Here is a 15337-nt window from a genome sequence, read left to right on the forward strand (position 1 = left end):
TATGGGCGAAGCTGAACTTTGAGAGAGTGCGTCTGTGGGAGTTTAGGGCTATACTTGACATTTCAGTGGTGGCTGAATGAATATTAGTTTTTTTTTCTTTTTGTTGGACACGACAAGGTGTTAGTCGAGTGTGATTAATTAACACTATTGTGTGATGATAGATGAGCACGTTGAGTGAATTACCCTTTTGAGATTTGGAACAAAAGCACGTCCAAAATGTGTTTTTTTTTCTCTTTTTTCTTCTTTCCTAATAGACTTGTTTTATTACGTCCAACACAAGGATTTTTTTTGAAGGCTCAGAGACCATGAAATGATGTATCTGCGGCTCTCCATGAGATTTTTTTTTTAAAAGCAAGTGGCCTTATCTTGTTACAATGTCAGATTGTGTAGAAAGAAAATCTATACTTCAAATGTTTTGATTTATATACCATTGAATATGCGATTTTTAAATCAAATTCATTTTTATTTTAATTCAAATAATTATTAAATGTTTATTTATATTCCAATGTATGCTATGCTCTAATCATATTGTAATTCAATTTATTTATTGTTGTACTTTTCTTTTATTATCTCTTTATATTTCTTTCATATTATTTAATTTTTTTAGATTTTGTGTAGTGTTTACGACACTGGCAAACAAAAGTTTTCTGATACTGATTCTGAAGATGCAACAGAATAAAAAAATAAAAAAAACTCAACTATAACAACAACTATAAATTAGACAAATTCAAAGTGAAACAACACAAAAATCCACAAAACATTAGCAAAATATAGATCGATTTGGATTTTTTTTTTAAAATTAATTTTAAGAAACCAGTCTGAACAAGAACCGACTATGTTGGCCCCCCAACCAGTTGAGTTTGAGACCCCTGAGATCGACTATTTAACTTCATCATTAACATTTAAACCATGAAACTAGAGAAAGATATTGACAGAAATTATCTTTATAATGGAAAACAAACCAAAAAACAAGCAAATCTTTTGTGATTTGTACTATCTTTGTTGGCTAAAGACCACTTTTCACAATATCTGGATCGATCCTTCCAACAGTTCTGATGCCCCCTCCCATGATCCATCCTGAATAATATACATTATTAAACGGGTAAAAATTTCCGCCAAGGTTTAATGAATTAATCTGACGGGTTATAACAAAGTGGGTTTTCATGAGCCAGTCTGCTTCTCGGGACTCATTTGCAAAGGTGAGCGGCGCCAAATTGAGGTCGAGAAACAGGTAGAGATGTTATCGGACCATTCATCTCCATTTTAATTAAAAGAAAAAGAAACGGTCAGTAAAACATTCTGGCTGGAAGATTCTTGTTTCCAAATTAAAAAAAAAAGGTTTGGATTTTAATACCCATTAAGTTCAACCGTGTTTAGGTGATTCGATTTAATTTGGTGACTGAATAGCTTTTTAAATGCGATGCGGGAAAAAAAGTTAATAGCATTTTGGGATCATTAGTTCCGTTTGTAATAATCACGGTATCGTCCTAAAATAAAATGAAAACATATATTTGATTTTATTTGGTTCAATTAATTTGTGTCGCTGAATTGGATTCGGTTAGTTTTATTTATTTATGTAATTACAGGTAAATAGGTTTTACTGACCTGAGTAATTACGTTGAAAGGATGGTTTTAACAAGTACTTGATTATAGCGTTTCATTCAAATTAAAGGCTTTTGTTCTCTTTATACGGATTGTGATGCTTAACATCCATGATCTGGTAAATCAAGAGCTGTGCATGTACTGGTGTGTTTATACCAGATGATGCTGCTGAGAGCAGAGCTGTCGCTCGTTACTGCCGATACATCCACCTCCTCAAAAGTAGGTACATCTTCCAGGGGTGGGTCTAATGTCAGTGGAGAGTCAAAATGGCGGATGGAGGCCAAAAAGTTTTGGCACACTCGGAACTCGTCGGTGAAGGTCGCTGCCTGCTGCTAATCTGAGACTCAGAGAATAGTTTTCAAGCGTGAGAAAAAAGGGTAAAACCTAAAACCAACCAAAGACAGGAGGAAGGCTATGACAGTGAGTCAAAATGGGAATCTTTGAACGAACCTCTGTTGGCGATGGAAGAAGAGATGAAGGCAATGAAAAACGAACTAAAAAACGAACTCAAATAAATGAAAGGGCCTCTTCAAAAGGCGATGGCTGAAATCCAACAGCTCCGGGAGGACAACGCGAAGAAAGATCTGCTCACTTTGGGGTACAGAGTCGAGGAGTTGGACCAGCAGGGAAAGTAATTGTGACTTGACTAAAAATCTGGCCTTCAAGTTATGCTGCGGCTGCATAACATAATAGATTCTCAATGAATGCACCAAAACTATGAGTGAACAAATTCAGAATTCTTTATTTGAAAAAGCAAGTGTCAAATGACCAAAATCGTGTCTTATTTTCTGGTTTATTCAAAGTACATTTGCTGTGCAGACATGTGGCCTTCAAAATATAGTCACCAGAAACCTATTGAAAAACCTTATAATAATAATAATTCATTCCATTGAAAGAAAGAATCAGTGAAGGGAAGAGAAATAAGTTGCCATCATAAGGAAAGAAAATAAATGAAGCTCAGTTGGTTGGAAAAACAATTGCAAAAGCCCAAAATTGTGTGTCCAAACTTTTGGCCTGTACTGTATGAAAACCACAGGTGCATCACGTGTATAACACCAAATACGGTTGTGACTGAAGACCATTTTTTATTCTCCACATACCTTTCACATACCAACATACATCAGCTGGACTTTAATACCAACTTGGGCATGACTATCTTGATTTGCATCCACCTATATTTGGGGCCACCAACATAGCACCACGGTACCCTCAAAGAATACATAAGGGTAGCCCGTTAGCCTGTTCAATGAATACATTGTTATGAATGTATACTCTCTTAGTATATGATTGTCCGATGTCTCGGATCTGATCTAATCATTTTTTATTGTGTAGAACCAATTACGCGTCTAAATGTGTATTTTATATATCATTATTAATATATTGTAAACCAAGCTTTGTTCCTTCGAAAGTAAGTATCAAACTTTTAGTAGTCCTTCGAATCGGTAGCTCACGGTAACCAAATGGTTGGTGATCCTGGATATATATACTTTATGGACTGTATTATGGGTTACGGTAGGTGATACTGTAGTAACAAGGATATATGTGTAGTATTGTCGAGTACTTGACTCTGGTGTTGTAGTATTTACAGACCACATGACTCTTGACAAAGTCGTAACTGCTTTCCTTTTTTTTAAAAACAAAATATGTCCAAACATCAGCTTTAAAAGCTGCTGGAGACCACAGTATCCTCTCGTCCTCAGTCATCGCTGGGATCTCATATTTCCTTTCGCTGCGGAGGGACGTAGTGGCCGCTGCCATCATAGCAGTTTAATTGCAACACAAAAATAAACAAACGCAATGAATTATTTCATGTTGAAATAAAAATAAACAATTTGTTTTATTTGAAGCACACTTTATTAAACTGTACAACCTTATTAGTTATAAATCAATTATACAAAATCACATTTAACTGTCAGAAAGGGACGAGTACTGTTTCCTTAAACAATACCCGAGAAGTATTTTCCACTTTGCAGATGCATATAATTCTTAACTTGTTTTTGTTTATGTTTGACACGTTCTACATTCACCAGATAAAATAGTCGGCCCGTCAGTCGTACTCCTCATCATCACGATGGTCTCTTTAGGGGCTCATTACTGCACACATATGTTCCTCCACCGCTATGGAACACTCTGATTAGATCACAGTGGTCAAAGGTCAGGGTAACAAAAAAATAATCCAAAACATTCCTGGCCAAAGCCCAAGAGCTGATTATGGAACAAAACTCACTGTAAGTGCTGATTAAAAACTGATGAGGGGTCGACCTTTTGTCAGGGAAGGTCATGGACATCGTGCGGCCTAAATGTTGACTGACGTTTTTTTGGGTGATGATGGGTTGATAATTGCATGGTTTTGTATTCAGAGAGGTTGGTTTCGGTCCATATGAATTCACGGCTGGTCGAGAGTGTCCACCTGAGAGCTGAGGCTGATGCTGGAGATGAAGATTCTGTTATGACGACCACTGACTCGGACAAACTGACCAGACTCAAATTATAGACTCAATATTTTTGACGGAAAGTGATCATAATTGGTTTCACTGTGAATTAGAAAAAAAAGACAAGTCACTCAGACTTTGAACCAGGTTCAACTACTGTAATGTGTTGATTGAAGTGTGTGTTAAAGTGATGTGCGACTCTATTGTATTGTATAGTGTGTGTTTGTACAAAACTCTCTTTATTGAAATATTGATATCAGAAAATGATCTTAAGCCCCGCCCAATTAATTAAATCTTGTTCACCATAACCACACCGACCTTGCTGTGATTTGTCAAACATTGAGGTTTGTCACCACGCGTCATCAATCCCAGAATTTTCCACCTCCAAGGCACTCATCGTATAAACAAAGCGGGCCTGATTACAGCTGGCTGGCTGGAGGAGTGAAGCCATTTTTACACCATAATGGACTCTCGTAACCTCTCGTTCGCCCAGATTTCAGAGCAACTTTATAAAGTAACAAGTTCAAAACATGGTCATGATGAGGGACTTTACTGCATCTTGGAGAGGAAGACGTCAACATTGTAACATGTGAGTCAGGAGAGTTGAGTTTTGGCAAATTTACTTAATATTCACCAAACAGAAAGTACAAACAGGAAGTATACAATTCCCATCAACCCTAGTTTTGATGTTGGAAGTCCCTGTATCATTCTTGATTATCTCAATTCCTTATCTTAACTGGCATCTCTATAGGTCACCATGTTAACAGGAACAATAGTCTACTTTCTTTTTAAGGAAAACCAGCCATTGGGCCACATTAAAACGACCATTTAATGTCAGATGTGAAGCTCGAATTTGCCAAAACATAAATAACCTTTACAGCATCTCAAGATATCTTGAAGAAAACACCAGATAATAAGAAAAAATAAGAGATTTTTCAGCATTAATGAAGTTAAATTAAATGTGTGAGGATTTTAAATCTGAGATCAAGATGATCAAACAGAAAGCTAATCAATAGTTAGCATTGGTCCTCCATACATTCTATTAACTTTTTTAGTTCTAGTCAATTTTCTCTTCCTAGGGTTAAAAACCCTCAAAATAAGATTTGAACCGAAGGATTCACCGATTGATCTCCTCGGACAAATACAGATTGAGGGATTTGTTTACATCCCTGCAGCAGCTGGCGGTGGATCAATCCCTCAAATCGATCCGATCTCGCTTCATGCCCGGCGCTTTCTTGCATGAAAAACAACCCGCAGGACTAAAACGGCTCGTTCCAAAACTTGCACACATTGGAGCTCGGCTTGTAAGCGCTCAGGCTTCCCAAAAAAAACTTGAGTGACACAAACTCCCAACGCCTCAAAGATGCAGAACATGCAGTGGAGACCACAACAAGAGTGATGAAAATCTCAATCAGACTAGAGTCCGGCGGCGAGCGCTGTGAACGCACAAGAAAACAACAACAACGTACGCTGCTCTCCCCCCGACCGAAGTTTGTATTTGTAAGAGCAGCGAGGAGAGAAGATCCACACAACATTCATGCTGTGTTGATTTTAGCTCCAGGCCGGTGTCGGGGAAAAATGCAGGAAAAAAGAAACGTAGGCAACAACATGATAATAAATACATGACACGGTCAGCAGCTACACAGAGATACAACGCAAATAATGCAAATCCTTACATGGAGTTACCGGCCGACCGGGTTGAATACTGAGCACACTGCGTTTTTCAGAGGAAGAATCTATCAGGAAGGTACTCGTGATTAGCGCTACTAACTCACAGCGTGAGTTCACATTCGTTTCCAGCTGGAGGCAAAGTGCGACTTTCTGGGTGGAGTTTTTATGTTCTCCCGGTGCGTACATGGATTAGCTCCAGGCTCTCCAGTTTCCTACTACAGTCCTAAAACATAAGGAGTTAAATAAGGTAATAAAGTCTAAAACTGAAACCAAAAAAAAAATAAATAACTATTTGATTTATTTAAGTGTAAGGGATTTATTGCTGGTTTTATGCCTCAGAAAGAGTGTGTAGAAGTGGCCAAAATGGCCGACGCAAGAACTAGGGGTGTGTCCCAAATCGTGCACTTCTGCACTTTCACATATTTTGAGTGCAGTACTTAATTGGCGCACTCAAAAGGCAGGGAAACTGAGGGTGGATCGATGGATACTTTCCACCCTTAACGGATGCCATCTTAGTGACGTAGATGAGGCTAAACCGAAGCTACGTCACTGTCGACGCGTCTTCGGAGCAGATACCGACGTAAATGTACAGTCCATTTTAACACAAAACAACACAACAACAGTAATAACAAAATGAAACACAACTTAATAACTTATCTAAATTAGCGAAAAACGCTAAACAAGTGTTGGTGATAGTGTTTCAACATCTGGTTGCAATCAGTGTTGAATAGTAGTAGAAGAAGAAGATGTCGAGTCATTTCCTGTAAGTGTGTAGCAGTAGTCTTTGATTTGAGACAGTACTACCCTGTCGAAATCTGCGCAAGTAAGTGAACTGTGTACTGTAAAGAAGTGCGCCACTTGAGACACAGCATAGTTGACTAATGAGAAGAGAGGTCTGATGAGTCAAAAAACACCTGCCAACGAGAAATGTTCTAGGAAAAGTGTTGTCTATTGGCTCTGGAGAGAGAGCGGGACAGAACTCGCTTTTTTTCCGGTAAATGTCCGGGACATTGGAAGTGGAAACATCTGGGTTTATGATGCATATGGAGGACATTCCTCGTTGGTGGATGCCTGGCTTCCATATATACATATGCAATTGGGTGGTCATTCACCTTGACCCAGAGACAACACAAGGGATACCAAAGAGACATTTGTTTCCGAGTCTTCGGATCATCTTAACCCTGAGATCTTATATGATTCATCCTCAACTATGCATAAGACGACAAAGTCAAGTTAAAACTAGAAACATTGCATTTCCAGAAGAAAATGCAGTCTGAATGCTGAATCTGTTAACTGAAATGCTTGAGTATTTTACTAGTATTCAAACTAAAAATGAGTGTAAAAAGTTGAACTGATTGCATCAAGTAAATAGACAGATGTAAAAAAGTTGAAATGAACTGTAAAAAGTTAAGAATAAAGGAATAAAAGAAATAAAAAGGAGAAAAAAGGGAAAAGTTTAAATAGAATTAGTGGTAGGAAAGGTGGTAGAAGTGGAAGAAGTAGTGATGGAAGACGTAGAAGTAGTAGTAGACGAAGTACAAGTAGATGAAGAAGTAGAAGTAAAAGTAAAGGTTGAATAAGTAGTAGTACAATTAGTAGTATAAATATAGGTAGTAAAAGTAGTAGTAAATGTGGTAGTATAATTAGATGTAGAAGTAGTATATTACCAAGTATAAGTAGTCTAAGGAGTAGTAGTATTAATAGTTTAATAATTAGTAAAGGAAACTTAGAATTATGAGTAGAAGTATAAGTAGTGAAAGCAGTAGTAGAATTAGTAATATAATTATTAGTCAAATCGGATAAAATTTGTAGGAGGAGATGCGGTACAAAATTTAGGTAAGAAGAAGTAAAATAATAATAATAATAATAATAATAATAAGACATGAAGAGAAAAACAGGAAATCAATGGTGTGAATTAGAAATAAGGCAGTTTCAAGAGGGTTTTTATCAAAAGAAAATTGCTGCAGCTCGTTCGCCTCGACCCAGAAGGTCAAAACATTTTTTTGAATCGTGCCTTTGACCTCCATTCTACCAAAGTAATTTACAAACTCGTCAAAATCCCCAACTCGAATAACAATATCCGTCATGTTTGATGAGATAACCTGCTTTAAAAGCCTGTAAAAATAATCCTCTTAAATGAAGAACTCGTAAGCCGGCAGTCGCTCACCGTTTCTCTTTGTATTAACGTTCCTGTAATTAAAGTAATCTGGTTTCAGGTACACTCCGTCTTATGAAGGGTTTTTCCCTTCTGTTCATCTCCACAAACGGCTGATTTGAATAATATCGCCCCCAGTGATAATCATCGAAAAAAAAAAGAGGTTTGTTTACACACTGAACATCTGCATGTTTATCATCAGTTTTGCTGGATGAGCTTCAGATTCAGCTCAATTAGTCGCACTTTTGTTAATTTAGCCGATGAATGGAAGTCGGGAAGTCATCATCAACCGCAAACGCGAACGTTTCGCTCCCAAACTAAGTCGACCTATTAATCTGTCAGTCCTTTACAACGGAACAAAACAAAATGTCTGCCGCTTCACCTCTCGCAGATTAAATGCAGTGAATTAGCCACGTAGCTTATCTTATTACCAGCCATCTGAACGCTGACAAACAGGCCGCCGACGCAGCTTTCCAGCTTTTAATTAGAGGTTACGCCGGCTGCTTCGCCAGCTAAGCGTCAACACGCACAAAACAGCATCCTCTAGTCATTTGTCCCTGTTTTGAATGGCGCCATTAACACGCCTTCGCTGAGATATTGACTCGCTGTCGAGACCACTGGTGACATCATGAAAATCACTTTCAGCATGATCTTGTTTATTCATCAGCATCCAATTGAGAATAGAGGCGGCGGCGGCGCAAGCATCGCTGATGAGACACTCAGGTTTAGACGGTTATTCAGATGGGGAGATTAATTGGATGTTGGTGGAAAGAAAGGAACGGTGGCCTGCATGAACTGAGGATAATTTTTGAATACTTAATCGCTTTTTCAAGTGCATCGTTTTTAACGTTATCTTGCATTTAAAATGGCTACATTATATAGCATGAACTCTTTGGGATATTTAATGTACATATCTTTTCCAAGATAATTTGGAGACTTTACTTTTCAAATTCAAAATAAATCCAACGTCAACATCCTTTCCTTAAGGGGAAAATAATGTGTTGATTTAAGTGTGTCTTAAATAGATGTTGGACTCCATTGTATCATCAGTGTGTGTCTGTACAAGACTCTCTTTTCATTGAAATATTGACATTAGAAAATTATCTTAAGCTCCGCTCACTGAAAACACTTCTGGAGATTACATCTTGTTTACCATAACCGCGCCCACTCTGCTGTGATTGGAGGGTTTGTCACCGCGCGTTATCGATTCCCGGAAGTGTCCTACTCCAAGGGACTCATTGTATAAACAAAGCGGGGGCGTGATTACAGCTGGCTGGAGATGAAGTGAAGCCATTATTTCGTCATAATGGACTCTCGTAACCTCTCCTTTGTCCAGATTTCAGACCAAGTTTATAAAGTAATAACATGGTCATGATGAGGGACTTACTGGATCTTGGAGAGGAAGACGTCAACATTGTAACATGTGAGTCAGGAGAGTTGAGTTTTAAATAAAATGTATTTTATATTAACCAAACAGGAAGTGTAAAATTCCCATCAACCACAGTTTTGATGTTGGAAGTCCCTGAATCATTCTTGATTATCTCAGTTCCTTATCTTAACTGGCATCTCTATAGGTCACCATGTTAACATGAACAACAGTCTACTTTATTTTTAAGGAAAACCAGCCTTAGGGCCACATTAAAACGACTTGGCGGGCTAGATTTCAAGCCAGGTCCTAATGTGCTAAAGGGTATTTATAACAGCTAAAACAATCCACCACAAAATCCTTTAACACATGCAACATTGGACAAATACTAGAGAGAGAGAATCATCTGGGGGAGGGTTTTTGAGTTGATAAGGGATGACCCTCAGGCAAACTCCAGGTTGCCATTTGGTAAAAAAAACAAAAACAGTATTGACTTGGAATTTCCAGGTGTGATTGGGACGTGTTGATGGAACTAACCTGGTCATAATCACTGGCACGGCTACAAAGAGAGTTAAACCACAGGAAAAGGATTGAAGGCCACTGGAGGATGGAAGAGGATCATCCTGGAAAGACTAGCACAGATTTGGCGTTGGTTTTTGGAAGAGCAATACGTGGAGGTTTGCACTCAAATGAGTGTTGAGGTCCAACTAGTCAGGAAAACTCCTAAAAAATGAGAATAGGAGTTTGTAGAGAGGGAGGTTCTGGATATTCTCTTCCCCGTGTGAACATGAAGTCTTTGATCCTGGCTGTGTTTTCATGGTGTTTAGTTACGGTAGAACACACTGCACGCGAGTGCAAGAAGACGTGTATTTCTGGGAGAGTGAACAGGCTTTTCATGGGTTCTGTTCCTGACAGAATTACAGTAGTAATTTCAAAACTCGATTGTAATCCTAGACTTAAAATAAATATATAAAAGGACGATAATATGCAATTTTCAGTTCAGGAAACAGAAAAAACGTTTTACTAAGAAAAAGCCTTTCTATCTATTATTCCATCAGTTAGTTTCCAGGCTTTTCTTTTCTCCATTTCAATTTCTTAAATTGCCGGTCCACAGTCCCTCATTTTGCTTTTGCAACGCTTGACAACTTCCACGAGGAAGTTGAGATATATCGTCACGCAGTTGTCGCAGAACTCTCGCTTAGCCATTCTTTTCACATTTACGTAGCTGTCTGGCGGACACTTCAGTCGCAATTTTACTATAACAGGAACAATATATGATTTTTTTTTCCTGCTGACAGGAGAATCTGATTCGTACGACAGATTCAATGATGCTTAAAACAGGTCTGAGATGGTTCCTTCTCAATAATGCATCATAAGAACATAGTTATGATCCACTTAAGCGTCTGTTAGAGGAAAAAGTCAAAGTCAAATTAGAAATAAATACAAGTTTCCAGGGTGTTTTTTATCAAAAGTAAAAAGGCAACTGTACAGAGAGTGTTTACTTCCTGTATAGGGAGTCATCATCACACAGGCCTGTTATGGTGTCGTTGGCTGAGGTGCTCGGTGGGAAATAAACTTCCTCGCTGATGAAACCGAATGCCATTAAAACCTTCTGGGGTTGCAGAGACGAGCTCATAAAAATCTACAAATATGGCTGCGGAAAACAGTCGTTCGGGCCCTCCTGGCATCCTTAAAGGCGTGAACAATCTGTTGACGTTCACCAGGCTTTATTTAGTTCGCTATGTAATCACGGTAAAATAGCAGAGGAAGCGTTTACCGGGTGCTTAGTGGCATTACATTTCATACCTTGATTCCTCTCCGGGGAGGCTTGGCTGCCGAGAGGGTTGGAAGATACATTTAAAGAGTGTGGGAGGTTCTGGTCCCGCAGCGATTAATCCTGAAGTCTCTGTCATGTTCTCTTAATATTTCATCCCCATATGTTCATATTTTATCCAGCCGCAGATGGTAATAAAGGTATATGTGGAACGATTACTTAGAATCTCGGGGAAAAATAATGACATAAAATAGTGAGACTTACAGTCACAAAGAAAGCAAGAGCCGACTGGATTTAGAATATCATTAGAAGAAACAAAAACACATTCGTACTTCGTCATGCGAGACACAACTGTCCTGCAGTGATTGTAGATGCCATCAGGAGAGGCACCTGGGGCTCGGGATAGTATTGGATTTGAATCCCATTTGCTATTTGTGGAGTTCCAGCCTGGAATACATTCGATAATTCGGCCAACACAAATCCATTTGTATAAAATACTTTGTGTGTTTGTGTGAGTATGTCTGTCTGCTACACAAAATTTCTTAGAGCATATATATAATACTGACCTCTTAGTTGTTTTAATTTAGAGCGCAAATCGACCAGGTTAAGGATCAGTTGATGGGGAAGAGGTCCCTGAAATGTGTCCAATTTTAATGAAATTTAGACCATATATCATAATTCATAAGGAATGCTACTAGAATTTCAGCTCATGTTGTCTATTGTAAGGGGCGGGAGGACCGTGGTTTAGATGGAATGCAATTTAGATTCAATTTAAATGTATTTTTAATGTAAAAATAATATACATTTTGTAGTTAATAGCTTGAAGTACATGGTGATTTCTTGTGGAGTCACACCAAAAAATGAATCAGGGAAAGGCTCAGTTGCTTTGCACTAAGAAATAAAACAAAACAAAAGACAACATTTATTTATTAAAGGTCAAATAATGTCAAACTTCAACTCTCCTGACTCACTCACATGTTTAAATTGTTGAAATCTTCCTCTCAAGATGCAGTAAGTCCCTCATCATGACCATGTTTTGAACTTTATTGATTTCTCCCCTGTCTGAAATCTCAGCGAACGAGAGGTTACGAGAGGGGAGTCCATTATGACACGATAACGGCTTCCCTTCTAATGTATTAAATGCTCAGTGGCGGAGATTTCAAGAATCTCACCTCCTTTTGCAAATCGTTACAGGGGCTCAAAGGGAGCGAAAATGTGATAGATTAAATTCCAATTACATGTATTTCACTCTCTTTGTGTGTTCAAGGAAATTGCAAGCAGCTCCTAACTTTCCTTTGATAAACAGTTAGAGAAGAACAAAGGATTCAGCTTGCTGTTACTTTTGCATCACTTTGTGTAACACTTTGGGAATTACTGCTGATGCCCTCTAGTTCCCCACGTTTACCTCATTTTCATTCCCTCCCAAACATGCTGCTTTGAACATTTCTGTTGTCGGCAGCCTTCTTGCTTTGTTTGCGCTCGCACATTTTCATCTTCGGCTCTGATTGCTTTCTGGCTGGTGGCCTCTCGCAGCTTCCATCCAGGGCTGGAGGTTTGTGTCCAAACTCAATCAGGTGGAGAGATTATGGTAATGTCGATGCACAATAGCAGGGGCGGCCAATGTTCTACACCAGTTGTTTTTGTTCAAAAGTAGTTTGGACATCTTTCCTACATTTTTAGTTTTTTGTATGACAAACATTTGTAATGTTTTACCATGACGCAAATAAAGAGAAAAAGTTTATAAAATGTCCATTTTATTATTCATCATGAGGGTGTATTTATGTGTTTTATTAAAAAAAAAAAAACTATTTTTTTCCCTGGCCTTTTTTGACACATGTAGCTGTTTACTTGGCCCTACAATGTGTTACTAAAAAAGAAAAAGTGTTCTGGTCCTTATTAAAAAATAGTCTTGACATCCTTCCCACTACTTTTGACCTCAAAACTCCAAACTATTCAATCATTATTTACTCTTATGTATAATAAAATTGGGGGATGTATGACAATATTGTCTAAGTATTCATACAAAATAGTTTTGAAAGGCAACTGATATGAACTCTCCTGACTCGCATGTTTCAATTGTTAGAGTCTTCCTCTCCAAGATACAGTAAGTCCCTCATCATGACCATGTTATTACTTTATAAAGTTGCTCTGAAATCTGGGCAAACGAGAGGTTACAGGAGTCCATTATGATGTAATAATGGCTTCACTCCTCCTCCAGTCAGCTGTAATCACGCCCTGCTTTGTTTATACAATGAGTCCCTCAGAGGTGGAGACTTCCGTGATTGAAGACGCGTGGTGACAAACCTCCACGCTTGACCAATCACAGCAGAGTGGGCGTGGTTGTGGTGAACAAGATTAAATCCCCAGAAGTGTTTTCAGTGGGCGGGACTTAAGATCATTTTCTAATGTCAATATTTCAATGAAAATAGAGTTTTGTACAAACAGACACTGATGATACAATAGAGTCCAAGATCTACTTAAGACACACTTAAATCAACACATTTAACAATAATGAGTTGTATTTTCATGCACTCAATTTATTTTATTCCTCACGTGTTATTTCATTCTTGAAAAAAAAGGGAAAACATACATAAATTGGCCTGTGGTGTAAGTGAGTTCTCTGCTTTAAGACACTGAGTAGAGATTTGCCTGCTGAGTATCACTAGAGCACCCTCTGAACTAGATGATTAACTCAGATTTATGTACCGAGTTCTCCGTGGAAACCGTTGCGACGGCTAAGATCTGGGAGCAGGAAGGCCGTGACACGGGAGATCACGGCGGTCGGGCAACGATCCCACTCATAACAACCGTGAGGCAGAGACAGGCTGGAGTCCACCCACTGACTCTCGGCCTCAGCATGTGCCTCTCGCACGCCGTCAAACAGCAGATGTGCTCGTACAGATGTGCCATGAATTATAGATGACCACATCAAAGCTGGGCCCGCTCTGCACTTGAGGCTACTGTAGAGAAGAACCAAAAAAAAAAAACTTTTCGCATCACACTCTCCGTCCAGCTGCGGATCACCACCTCACATATCCATTTTACTATATGCTGGGTTCAAACGGAGAGAAAATACTAGCATGCTGGAGGGGCTGATGTATTGAGAGATGAAGAAGCGCTTTGGATGGAGTACTGTTACATCTTGAAAAATAATGCTCTATTCTTTCTTTAAAAACAACAGGGGGTGAGAATAACTACGAAAATACAATATTAATAGGTTAGTTCTGAAATCAAAGCAACAATTTTTTGGCATCGGCCATAACTTTTCTGTTACACATACGGTATCCATCCATTTTTTTTATACATCTCATTCTCAACTCTCAACACATAAGAGCAGAAGCTCTACTTTGAGCCTTTCCCGGATGACTGAGCCCAGCCACCCTACGGAGAAAACTTGTACTCGCCATTTTGTTCTTTCAGACACTACCAACAACTCGCAACCATAGGGTCTCTACTCCCTTAAGGAAGGGACGTTCTGTTCTCCCCTTACTCGTGAACAAGACCCAAAGATACTTAAACGCCTCCACTTGGGGCAGGATCTCATCCCCGACCTGGAGAAGGCTCGTAACCTAATTCCGACTGAAAACCATGGACTACAATTTAGAGGTGCTGATTCTCATCCCTGTCGCTTGCACAATCGGTTGCAAACCATTCCAGCGAGAGCTGAAGGTCACGGTCTGAAGACGCCAAAATGACCATATCATCCCTGTTAGATTAAAATTATTATATACGTATACGCCATACTTAAATTAATGCTAAAAGATAATCAAAATATAAAGAATACATTACTTGCTTGATCTAAGAGCTTAAAGGTTTGACTACACATTCACAATCAACATTCCACTCTGATTCACACTGGTTCGAGGCAAGCTTGGATCAGAATTAGAGATACGACAACGGTAATTTGAAACATCTGTTTATCTGCAAATCACACCTTAAATTGTAGACCAAAGAACGAAGCCAGACACACCCCGGAAAGGGGAGCTAAAAGACGGAAGAGAAGATAACCCCCGCCTGAAAAACATTTGAATGATTAGCTTACAAGAAAACAAATTAGGAGGTCTCTCTGCGGGTGATCATGACACAGGGAACTTGAAAGGACCATTTGGCCGGAAAGAGACGACCTCCCGGGACAATTGACCTGAACAGTCGCCGGGACAAAGTGCAAAGTGCCGGACCTCCTCGGACGACCTCGGCTACATCTATAAATGATGTCCATAAAAGTTATGAACAGAATAGGACGCGCTAGAGAGAATATGTCTCTGAGCAGGTCTTGGAACCCCACGGGTCCCCCAAGGGGGACGATGTAGCTGGAGGGAAGAAAGTCTGGGACTAAC

At 39.1% G+C, this 15337-nt stretch overlaps 1 protein-coding gene across 2 annotated transcripts in view; it reads right to left on the reverse strand.

Annotated features, from left to right (window-relative positions):
• LOC148068154 (inactive dipeptidyl peptidase 10-like) overlaps positions 1-15337 on the reverse strand; it is a 68520-nt gene that overhangs the window by 30892 nt on the left and 22291 nt on the right. The window lies entirely within an intron of this gene.

The sequence above is a fragment of the Callionymus lyra genome, chromosome 12 (genome assembly GCF_982586985.1).
Source record: "Callionymus lyra chromosome 12, fCalLyr1.hap1.1, whole genome shotgun sequence".
NCBI lineage: Eukaryota > Metazoa > Chordata > Actinopteri > Syngnathiformes > Callionymidae > Callionymus > Callionymus lyra.